The sequence below is a fragment of the Prinia subflava genome, chromosome 4 (genome assembly GCF_021018805.1).
Source record: "Prinia subflava isolate CZ2003 ecotype Zambia chromosome 4, Cam_Psub_1.2, whole genome shotgun sequence".
In the NCBI taxonomy this organism is placed as follows: domain Eukaryota; kingdom Metazoa; phylum Chordata; class Aves; order Passeriformes; family Cisticolidae; genus Prinia; species Prinia subflava.
This window is the reverse complement of record NC_086250.1, coordinates 71,228,105-71,239,753: the sequence shown is the minus strand read 5'-3', so window position 1 is coordinate 71,239,753 and position 11,649 is coordinate 71,228,105. Positions and strand designations below refer to the sequence as shown.

At 46.9% G+C, this 11,649-nt stretch overlaps 1 non-coding gene across 1 annotated transcript; it reads left to right on the top strand.

The window, feature by feature from the left end:
- The first annotated feature begins 9,794 nt into the window (after positions 1–9,794).
- On the top strand, positions 9,795–9,908 carry LOC134550502 (U5 spliceosomal RNA). The gene has a single exon (XR_010080344.1). It is a non-coding gene; the product is annotated as a U5 spliceosomal RNA (small nuclear RNA).
- Positions 9,909–11,649: the final 1,741 nt, after the last annotated feature.

Here is an 11,649-nt window from a genome sequence, read left to right as displayed (position 1 = left end):
AAATGCCTTTTCCTCTCCCTTTTATTTCTTCCCAAGCCATTTCAACACTGCTTACTGCTGCAAAAGTGATCTTGATAAACTTTAAAAATGCTGCAGATCCTCTGACTTTATTGGAATTCCCTGTTACAAAAATATCTTGGCTGAGGACTGAGTGTGCTGGGCACTGAGAGTGCTCAGCTGTGTGCTGCAGCTCTCAAACAGACAGCACAGATTTGCTTTCGGGCCTTGGGATTTTTCAGAGCAGAAGGACTTCTTTTTTTAAGGAAGAGGATTGACAGCTTGTTGAGGGGGATGATCCTTCCCCTCTGCTGAGGCTGGATGTGGAGTGCTTCCCAGTTCAAGAGAGACATGGACATTCTGGACATAGAAATAAAAATAAAGAAAATCTGCTTTAGGTACTAAAAAACCCCAAATATATATATATATATATATATATATCTTTTGTGAAGGTGGTTGAGCTCTGAGAGGCTGTGTCCAGGTTGGACAGGGCTTGGAGAAACCTGGAATAGTGGGAAGTGTCCCTGCCCATGGCAGAGGGCTGGAACTGGATGATCTTTAAGGTCCCTTCCCACCCAAACCAATCTGTGATTTAATGTTTCTGTGAAAAACTGGAGTTTTATCCCAAACTATAACCAAAAGCATGAATCATCCATGGAGCCAGATGGGTGACAGCAGGAAAGGAGCTGTGCAGGAATTATTAGACCACTGGTGTTCTTGTGGTATCCAGAAGTAAGAGGTATCCCACAGAACCTGATGAAGTAGCCTCTGGAAAGAAGGAGAGATCTCTGTGTGAAGGAGTTTTGATGTTAACTGGTTCTTTTGACACATTTCTGTCTCCCTAACACCTGAACCCTGCACAGCCACACTTCAAACACCTTCCCTGCAGGAAATAAGCTGGAAAATAGTAGATGCTTTCCACATATTAAAGCACTTTCCTAAATAAACCTGGAGTAAGCACCAAGGAGGATGAAGAGGTACTTAATAAAAATGACAGTACTAACATCAGTGAAAATGAGGATAAATAGCCCAGGAATTGGTTTAGGGTGGGAATTAGATTAAAAACTCACCCTGTCCTGTAGATCAGCCTCCCTTCAGGACCAGAAACAGAAGTGTTAATTTGCCTCCTCCTCATTTATCTGATGGAGTGAATGTGACAGAATGACCTTACACCAATATCTATCCTAGACACAGTTACAAGGATTGTTTCTGAAATGAAATGTAGAAATCATCTCACTTCTGCAAGAGAAACTCCAGCTCTCCTGTTAATAAAAGCTGTGACTTGGGCTCCAAGTATTCCTGAAGCTGGGGATAGATTGTTTCTGGGAGAGGATTGCTGCAAACAGCAGGAGAAATGCAGAATTGTTTTACAGAGGCCACAAATCCTACTTTCCTCAGAGCATCTCCATGCTTGGTGTCCATGTGGCTGTGAAGGCTGACATGGCAGCTCAGAATTCATGTTCTCAGAAACGAAAATTCAGATTCTTTGCCCTTTACAAAAATCTTTAACATCAGGAATTTTCCACTCTCGAGAGTGAGCAGATGAGAGGAACCTCCCTTAAATGCCATCTGCAGCACCACCATAATTTCATAGCTCTCGCTGTCATGAAAGATCCCTTTCTAAGTCAAAAGAAGCCTGATTTTGGGGAGAAAAAGGGAACTCTGAGCCTGCATTCCTTGTTTCCCTGTACTGGCACACAAAGAGGAGGTAAACACTGTGAATCCAACTTTAGGAGACTGATGGGGGCCCTGAATAAGTACAGATATTTATGACATGAAGGAGTGCGATGGCCCCAAGCCACTCAGGATTCTTCCTTCACATCTCCATGACCACTCCATGATATCTGATTCACAACTATGTCAGGAAAGGGCAATTTTCTCCTTGGAAACTCCTCCCTCTCTCTCTCCATGGACAACAAAAAGCCCTTGGAAAACCAGCTTGGGTCAGATACCTGTTACGTGGCTAAAACAGGACATGGAATCCAAGCCTGCACAACTCACCTAAGACCAGGCAGAAGCAAAGAACTGATTTACTGGGGCACTCAGCCTCTGGGATAGCTCTGGGAATGCCAGATCCCAATATCTTCTCTTGGAAATGCAGACAGGAAAGCTAAGACCCTCCACCACAATGGTCATCATGCAGGACAGTGCAAGATGGTTCAGTCTGGCACTGGGAAAGGCACACCGGGAATATTCCAACAGCTGAAGGCTGCTGGACCCTAAAATTTCACAGTTACACATTAGAAAAAACATATTTATCTCTAGAAAAATATGGCAGGAAGGGAAGTTCTGTGTGTGTGGTGAATCTACATCTAAAATTCCATCTCCACCTAATATAAATAAAACCAGCTTTGGAGCAGGGCTGAAGGAAGGAGGTGGGCAGGGGGAAGGTGTCCACGGACCAGCTCCTCAGCAAAGAGTAGCCTCCCTGCTTCTACTTAATTGATTAATTCCTTCTTAGCAGAGTCATCTGTTTGATGTGCTTTTCCATAAAAGCAGTTCAGAAAGTTCATGGGAGTTAATCCGTGAAGATGGCTGGAGCTGCAAAGCCGAGCATCTGATTAAACGACGAGGAGATGGCTCACAGCTTAGCTGCTTTCAAAGTTGTTCCCAAAGTCTTTGCTAACCTTCATATTTCACAGTTCATTTCTTGGCACTGGGGAATTTAAAGAGGAAGGCTCCTTTTTAACAGCGGGATTATGACTGTGATCAAAAAGCCGGGGGAATAAATTCCGAGGGAGGCCACACGCAAAGTCACGAGCGCGCCCCTAAAACGCAGTGGGTGAGAGGATCCAGAGGCAAACACACACACACAGAAGCTTCTGTATCCAAACCAGCCTGCTCTGAATGCAGCACACACCCCACAGATACAGGCAGAGCCATCCCTTGTGCCAGGGCTACCTGGAGGACCAAGGACCTGGAGAAGCAAACAGCCCAGGAGCTGCTCTCTCTGCAGGGGTTTGCGTTTTTGCTGCTCGCAGCAGAGCCTGGCCAGCAGCAAGGAAAGGTGAGCAAGAGCTCCAAGAGGGACATAACTCAGGGGTGCTGGTGCTGAGTGATGTAATGAGGTGACAGAAATCCTCTGCCGAGGCAGTAGGGATGAGGGATGATGTGGGAGGCTTGCAGAGGGACGTCACACTGGCGAGCGATTCTGTGACTAAAGAGCAGCTGAAACTTGTGAGAAATAAGAGCAGGGTGGTACATATGGGAGAAAGAAAGCAATCCTAACTTTACCTACAGTGACGAGCTTTGAATGCACTATTACTTACTCAGGAATGAGTTGGTGTTTACAATGAGAAGCTCTATGAATATGTCACCTCCGTGTTCAATGGCGGTGACAAAAAGCAAATTTAATGTTAAGAATTAATAGCAAAGGAATGGAGATCAAAATAGAAGCCATTATTACACGCCTGTGTAAATTCAGTGCGTGTCTGCCTCCAGAATGTTTTGAGCAGCTCTGCTGTTCCCCCCACAGAAAGGATGCAGCAGAACTGGGAAAGATGTGTAGAAGGGCAATAGAGTGATCAAAGGTACAGAACAATGAAGTACTCCAGGAATATTTCATCTGAATAAGAGATGACAGCAGCAGAGTATGATAATAGTCTATCAGATTATGAGTGGCATGAAGAGGATGAAAGAGAGCAACCATTGTTTTTTTTTTTTTCTCCTTTGAATAGACAAAAAAGGGTGCTTGAGATGATAGCAGGTCAGAACAAAGGGCTTACTTCACACAAGGTGAAGTTAATCAAGAGATAATCCCCCCTTGCCGAGGGATACTACAAATGCTGGAAGTTTACTCAATGGAAAAATGTTAAGCAACTTAATGGGAAAATATTTGTGGGATTCCTAGTAAATACAAAGATACTTCAGGAATAATTATGATTTTGTTCTCTAGAGGATATAAAAATATCTGCATTACCCAGTGTTTCACCTTATACTTTCCCCTGTACTGTGTTGGGTAGACCCAGAGTGTGGGTGATGTTATCAGTGCTTGATGTCTCCTCCAGAGGGTGGAGTGAGCACTGGGGGAATCACTATGCCAGGAAGAGTTCAAAAAATGTGCAGATGTGGTGCTTAGGGACCTGGTTTAGTAATGGGCTTGGTAATAACAGGTTAAGGGTCAGATTCAATTATCTAAGAGGTATTTTACAACCCCAACTATTCTGTGAATAAATGGTGAAGGACTTGGGACTTTCTCCTGGCCTTTCAGGAGGGCAGCTCTCTGGAACCTTTTCTGGATCAGCTCCAAGGCTTCTGAAGAAGTTTTTTCTACATTAATTTTTCACACTTCCTGAATTATGTTATGCAGGATTTGAAGTGCTCAAAATTTTCTCAAATTCTTGGAGGTTTGAGGACAAATCAAACCTTGCTGCTCTGTGGTTGTGTTCTGAAGCTGATAATGCTTCTCCAAATTAGGGGCAAAGGATTTAACTCTACAAAAGAATATGTTCTGTGCCAGAATTCAATTGTGCAGGACCATGTAAGGCCCCAGAAGTAGAGTCACAGTGCAAAGGGAATGAGATCTGCACTGCTGCCTTTCCTGTATGACCTTGTCTATGGCACAGCACCTACTTCATCCTCTCCTCTCCTCTCCTCTCCTCTCCTCTCCTCTCCTCTCCTCTCCTCTCCTCTCCTCTCCTCTCCTCTCCTCTCCTCTCCTCTCCTCTCCTCTCCTCTCCTCTCCTCTCCTCTCCTCTCCTCTCCTCTCCTCTCCTCTCCTCTCCTCTCCTCTCCTCTCCTCTCCTCTCCTCTCCTCTCCTCTCCTCTCCTCTCCTCTCCTCTCCTCTCCTCTCCTCTCCTCTCCTCTCCTCTCCTCTCCTCTCCTTTTCCTTTCTCTTTTCATGGAGAAGTGATTATTTCCCACTATTATGGGATATTAGTGAGCTAATCTAAGGAAAGTTAGACAGGCAGATAATTCAGAAATATCTCACTGTCCTCCAGCAGCAAAAACAATCAGTGGGAATCTTGTCTGCTATGGACAGAGCTGGATATTTTCACTGGTGAGGCACAAGAGAGTCTGAAGAAGGCAAAGCCCTTCTGAAAGAGTAGAAATGCCAGAGTTCAGGTTATGGAGTTCAACCAGGTCATGGAAGGACTGTGGACAGTTCTGTTTTACAGCCTTACAAGTCCCCTGGCTTGTTCCCTCTCTCTCTATCTCTCATGAAGGCTTAGCTGAGGTAGAGGTTAGATTTTTTGACAGATTCGTGTTGTCCATTTGCAAATCATGGTGATATCTTCAGCCCTGGAGAAGTGATGAGGGGCAGCACACAAGCTTGAGAGCCTGCAGCAGCCAGGCTGATCCCAAAATCATCTTGGGAACACGTGGGCTGGGTGTGGAGGTAGAACAGACGGTTGTCAGGGCTGTGTTTAGAAACATGGGACAAGGAGATGCAGCAGGAGTCAATAATTTGAGGTCATGCACCCCAGTGGAGATTCAACCCTGTGTCCTGCATGACATCCCCTAAAAGTGTCTTTCCTTCTGACAGCCCCTGGCTGGAGAGCAGCACCAGCAGCACCCAGGCTGGGCTGGACACGGGAATTTGGAAGTGATAGCCTGTGGTGAACGCAGTGGACGGGTGGAGCAGTCACACAGAGTTATCATCCGTGGGGAAAATTGGGATGAGTCAGGCTAAGGATGCTGTAATTGAATAAAAATACCTGTGCTTTCCTGCAGTTCAGCTAATCCACATTAGCAGCTCACTCGGATTTCCTTTCCTCTGACAACAACAGCAAAGACTCGAGGGATTTTAGGGCAAAAATGCCCCAGGTACATTTTAAACAAAAGATGATTTAAGCGAAATCTGCTGGCCACCTTTCCCCTCTCCTCCACTCAGACTGACCTTCACCCAGTCTGGCTTGAGAGAAGAATTTATTTGGGGAGTGAATATGCAGCAGGCTGCTCTTGCCTGGACAGATCCCTATCTCCAACCACACAGCAGGCCGAGGTCAGCACAGCGAGCTGAATTTTCATTAGGAACAGATCCTTTTATCATGGTTTACAGTTCTGGACACAGAGATCAGGAAGGAGATCAGGTTGCCTGCTCCTACCTTTATCAGGTCCTTCTTTCAGCAGGTGACATCATCTTATTGATAAAGGTCAGGTTGGCCTCAGCTCCCTTCTGACTCATTGAATATTAGAGATGGCTGGAGGCAGGGGCAGGCGGTGATGTGATGTGACAGGGCAGGAGGGAGCACACCAGCAGTGCAGCAGGACACAGGCTGCAGGAACGGGCCATGCCATGATCCATTGTGACAAGGGGAGAGCTGTGGATGGATGCTCCAGTGGCCTGAAGTGACCCAGCAAGGACAGAGGAGAGAGAGGCAAAACCCCCTTTGGTTTGTGTTCATTCCCACTGCAACGGGACAAATCCAGAGTGACTTTCCTTAGCTGAGGATGGGATCACAGATTTATTGTGTGAGATTTTCTGACATCATGAACCGGGTCCCTTCCTCAAAGCTCATCTCATTCCACCCCCTGCCATGGGCAGGGACACCTTCCACCATCCCAGGGTTCTCCAAACCCTGTCCAGCCTGGCCTTGGACACTTCCAGGGATCCAGGGGCAGCCCCAGCTGCTCTCCTAGCAGGAGAGCATTTCATCTGTCATCTCATCTAAACCTACTTTGTTTCAGTACAAAGCCATTAATTCTTTAAGATACACAGCAGTATAATTCTTTATAATATTCTATATAATTCTTTAAGAGCACAGCAGTCCAGGCTGGATCCAGGATGTGGATCCAGGATGTGGATCCAGCACAGCAGGGGAGAAGCAGCAGCAGGGACCCTGCTCTGCAGATCTGTGGCCGTGGAAAAGAGAGGCAGGAGCCTGTGATATCCATCACTTGCCATGTGCTGCTTGACTAACCTGAACATGCATTTAAAGACACCAGGTTTGCTCCCAGGAGATTTCTACTTCCTCCAAAGGCTGTTTCTCATGCACTCAGCATCTAAGTGTTTTGAGAAATGGGTTCTCTGTTCCTGCAGGCTCAGGAAGGCAGGGACAGCTGGTAGCTGTTTCCTTCCAGCCCTCTTCCTTTCCCAACCTGTGACATTTCACGCCAGCTGTGGTCACCTGTTTGATTTCTCTTTGAGTGCCTGCCTTCCTCCACAAATTAATTTTGATTATTGTCTTGCCTGGCAGGGAGGGAACTCTTAGTGGTGTGAGCCTGAAGCACTCACTCTCTTTATACCTTTCTCTTTTTCCCCTGCACTGAGTCTAATTTTGTGGTTCTCCGCCTTCCCCAAAAATAACCCTCGGACCAAGTTCTGAACTGTCATCTTCATTACATCACAGCTGCCTGCAGACGGGGCTCATCACTTGCAATCCTCTCAGTTACACTTGTGATTAAAACTGATTGCAAACCCGATCCTGGCTGCTCAGCCTGGGAATTGGGAGCGTCTTTATCACTTCTGACAGCAGATCTTGAGGCCTTAGATGAGCCTGGCAGGACAAGATCTTTGCAGGCCAGTGGGAGTGGGAGAGGAAGATGTATCTGTGAGAAAGAGATGGTGATTTAGAAAAAAAAATATAGAAGGGCCCAGGTTAGAAACCCCCAAGCTGAAATCTGGGAAAGACAGGGGGTGGAAATAAAGCTCAGCTCTTTGGACTGCCAGGACCGTCCCTAGGAATAGGTGATGGAGGAAATGGTGAAGCAGAGAAAAGCAAATCCCTGCCCAAGCCTTCCCTCAGTTTGGGGCATCAGCAGCCCATGGAATCAATGTGGATGTTCCTGGAAAAACAAAAAAATAACAACTGTTGTGCTTCTTCCCAACAGCAGCACATCACAGTCCCAGGATTCTCCAGCATTTCTGCATCTGCTGCTGCTCCATCCTATTCCCTTTGTATAGCCAGAGCCATTTATCCCCTGCTGGATCAGAGCAGGGCTGCAAAATTAAATTTTGCAGAGTGATGGAGCCTTAGAAGTGCTCAGAGGGTTTGGATCTTGCTCCAGACCTGGAAGAGTCTGGAGCTGCAGCTTGACTGAGCTGCACCACCTTTCTGCTGGCCTGAATTCTGGCTTGATTTCAGAGAGTTATAGGCTTATAATTAACTGTGGACTTTACATTTATTATATAATAAATGTAAATTTTTAAATTAATAAATAAAATATTGTAAAATACCATAAAAATAATGTTTATCCTCATATCATAACTCATTTATTTTTCCCCTGATCTTGTTGGGAGTCCAGTGCTTTGTGTTGAACTACAGCCTGACTTCCAGAGTTTGTTCTGAGGAGACAGAAAATTCAACAGACTCCTCAGGACCTTTTCCCAGCATGTTAAATCCTCTCCCTTATTCCTCTTAGTCTTTATTTCCTCCAGCCTGACTTGAGCAATATTTTCCTTTATTTCCTCTGAAACTCTCCTGCAGAACCAGCCAATCTCCATAAGGAGCTGCCTCTCCAGCATCACTCCCAGGAGCTGAACGGGGTAAGTTTGACACTCTCCTGCTCAGAGTCTGTCCTCCAGACTTCTGAGTCATTTCTGCTGCTCTCTTCTGATGCCTCTCCAAGCACTGGAAGCTCCCCTGCAGGCACAGACATCAGAGCTGGGTGTCCCCACTTCTCCCATGCCCAGATGAGAAATGATTGTCCCCATCTCGCTCAACATGTCCCTGCTCCTGCATCCAGGGCCTGAGTCAGCCCTTCTGAGGGATTTCGGGCATCCCTCTGAGACTTTTTGCTCAAATCACTGAATTGGTCTGGCTCTGTTGGGGTTGCTGCCTTCCAGAACAGGTTCTGCCCTTCCTGCTCATTCTCCAAGGGGGGGGGTGTTGTTTTTGGTCTGGTTTTGGTTTGGTTGGTTGGTTTTGGTTTTGTTTTTTTTGTTTGGTTGTTTTTATGGTTGTTTTCTTTTTGGTGGGGTTTTTTTGTGTTGTAGTTTTGTTTTGGTTTTGGTTTTTGGTGGGGGTGTTTTTGTTTGGTTTTTTTGTTTGGTTGTTTTTTTGGTTGTTTTCTTTTTGGTGGGTTTTTTTTGTGTTGTAGCTTTGTTTTGTTTTGTTTTTGGTTTTTAGTGGGTTTTTTTTGTTTGGTTTTTTTGTTTGTTTGTTTGTTTAGTTTTTTTGGTTTTTGGGCGGGTTTGGGGTTTTTTGTGGGTTTGTTTTGGTTTGGTGGGGTTTTTTGTCTTTGTTTGTTTGTTTGTTTGTTTGTTAACAAAAGCAAACCTTTGCAGAGAGTCCATGCCCTGGGACCATCTAACTCCAGGCGTGGAGCTGATGTGACTCTGCCAGGAGCCTGGTCACAGAGACTGTCAGCAGAGACACCCAAAAAAATCTGATTTTCTGTATCAGCAGGATGCTCTCAACATGTCCCTGGATCCCTGGAAGTGTCCCAGGCCAGGCTGGATGTGGCTTGGAGCAGCCTGGGACAGTGAAAAGTGTCCCTGCCCATGGCAGGGGTGGCCCTGGGTGAGCTTTAATGTCCCTTCCAGCCCAAACCACGCTGGGATTCTGTGCTGGCTAGGACTGGGAGCTGAGCAGAGCCGAGCCGAGCCAGCCCCTGCCCCTGTCCCTTGATGAAAGGCATTTCTCTGACGTTTCCCCAGAGCTCATTTCACACGCCTCATTAGTACTCAGCTAATTTGCATACCCAGGGTGCACCGCGGGCGCAGCGGCGTAGCCCCGATCAAAATTCCCGCTTTTGCCGTGGGGACATTTGGGGGGGACATGGAGCTGGGCTGTGGCACTGCCAGGGGACCGGGCTGGGGACACCACAGGGTCAGACTGGGAGGGGACTGGGGTCACCATGACCTGCAGAGGAACAGCCGCGGGAGGGAGGCTGTGGGGAAGGTACAGCGGGTATACTCAGGTTTCTCTTCAGATCGAATAAATCTTTCGCCTTTTACTAAAGATTTCCGTGCAGAGGAACAATCACGAGTGATTAACAATTTTTTGTGGCTCTGCGGCGGCAGAGCTGCCTTTATACTGGTGAAAAAAAAGAAATAAGTTTAGAGAATTGGGCAACTGTGTAGCTGGATCAGGGGGTGAATGCAACCTGGACTGCTCAAGCTGAAAAAATGAATTTTTAGGGTGCAGTGTGGGGAATCTCCTTGCCACATCCATCAGAGTAATTCCACATACAGCCTTGGAGATGCTCCAAGGGCAGGATCTCCCTGCTCTGCAGCCAGGCTGGGGGAGCTGGGGGTGCTCACCTGGCGAGGAAAAGGATCCAGGGAAAGCTCAGAGCCCCTGCCCGGGCCTGAGGGGGGCTGATGTAAAAGGAGGTGTGTGACTTTTTACCCCAGCAGGTACTGAGAATACAAGGGGAAATGGTTTTAAACTAAAACGGGGAGATTTAGATCAGATAGTGGGAGGGAATTCTTCCCTGTGAGGGTGGGCAGGCCCTGGCACAGGGTGCCCAGAGAAGCTGTGGCTGTCCCTGGGTCCCTGGCAGTGCCCAAGGCCAGGCTGGATGGAGCTTGGAACAGCCTGGGACAGTGGAAGGTGTCCCTGCCCATGGCAGGGGTGGAACTGGCTGATCTTTAAAGTCCCTTCCAACCCAAACCATTCTTTGCCTCTGTTCTTAGATCTGAAGCAGGTCCTGGTCCCAAGGCAAACAAACAGCTCCTCCCGAAGGGATGTACATCCAAAATTGTGGGTAAGATTTGCCAAGTTAAGGTTGTGTGTTCACCAAAGTGGCACCTTTATCTTGAATTCAATATGCCCACTCTTTGGGACCATTCTCACCATAATTAACTTTTAAGGTTAGGAAAGGAAGACTTTAGACCATTCACACCCCTCTCCTTAAAGAAATGAGTTTCCTGCCTTTATTTTTTGCACGCCTTCATTTCCTGCCTTCATTTCCCCTGCTTTTGAAAGGAGCAAAATTTTCTGTTTGCACAAGCGAGACCCAGGGTGACAAATTTTCCCTCCCAGAAAACCCCTCCACCTCTGGGTGAAATGTGGCATCTGTCTGAGAGCACAGGGAAATGTTTTTGTGTGTTCAGAACAGCCCAGAGTCAGGTCCTGCTGCATTAATTGGGACACTGAGAAGAGCACCTTATTTATTTGGAATAATAAAAGAAAGTGTCCCAACTGGGAAGTGTCCAGGGCACACTAGAGACCCTGAATGAGATGCCTGGCTTGCAAGGTCCTGGCTTGAAGGGTTTAGCTGCCAAAAAATCATTGCTGGCATCTTAGCAGTGCTGCAAACACCAGAGACATCCAGTCTTTTTCTTTGTCTTCCACCCTGGAAGTCCCTCTTGTCACCATGTCTTGATCACTCTCCACAGACACAATTTGGATGCATTTCTGGTTGTGGTTGTGGCTGTAAAATCACCTTGAAGACCTGTGTAGACATCCCTGGTGAGTGGAAGAGGCTGGAGGAAAAGATGCTTGGGTTTACAGGCTGCTAAAAATGAAAATAATCCATGTTGCGTTGGATCTGTGGGAGGTGGATGATTGTTCCCTGCAAAGACAGGGTTTGGAGGGAGAGAACATTTCCACATCTGCTGTGTGGCCTGCAAACTGTCCCTCTATGGCAGAGAGTCAGAGCCACTCATCCCTCACATGAGTGGGATGAGGTGGAACAAAAAACAAGGGGAATTGGCATCACCAGGGTCACATGTTCCATGATTTAGGCTTCCAACTCCATCCTGGTTATCCAAGGCAGACTCCTGCTTTTAAACAGCACCAGAATTAAGGGGCAGAGGCTCC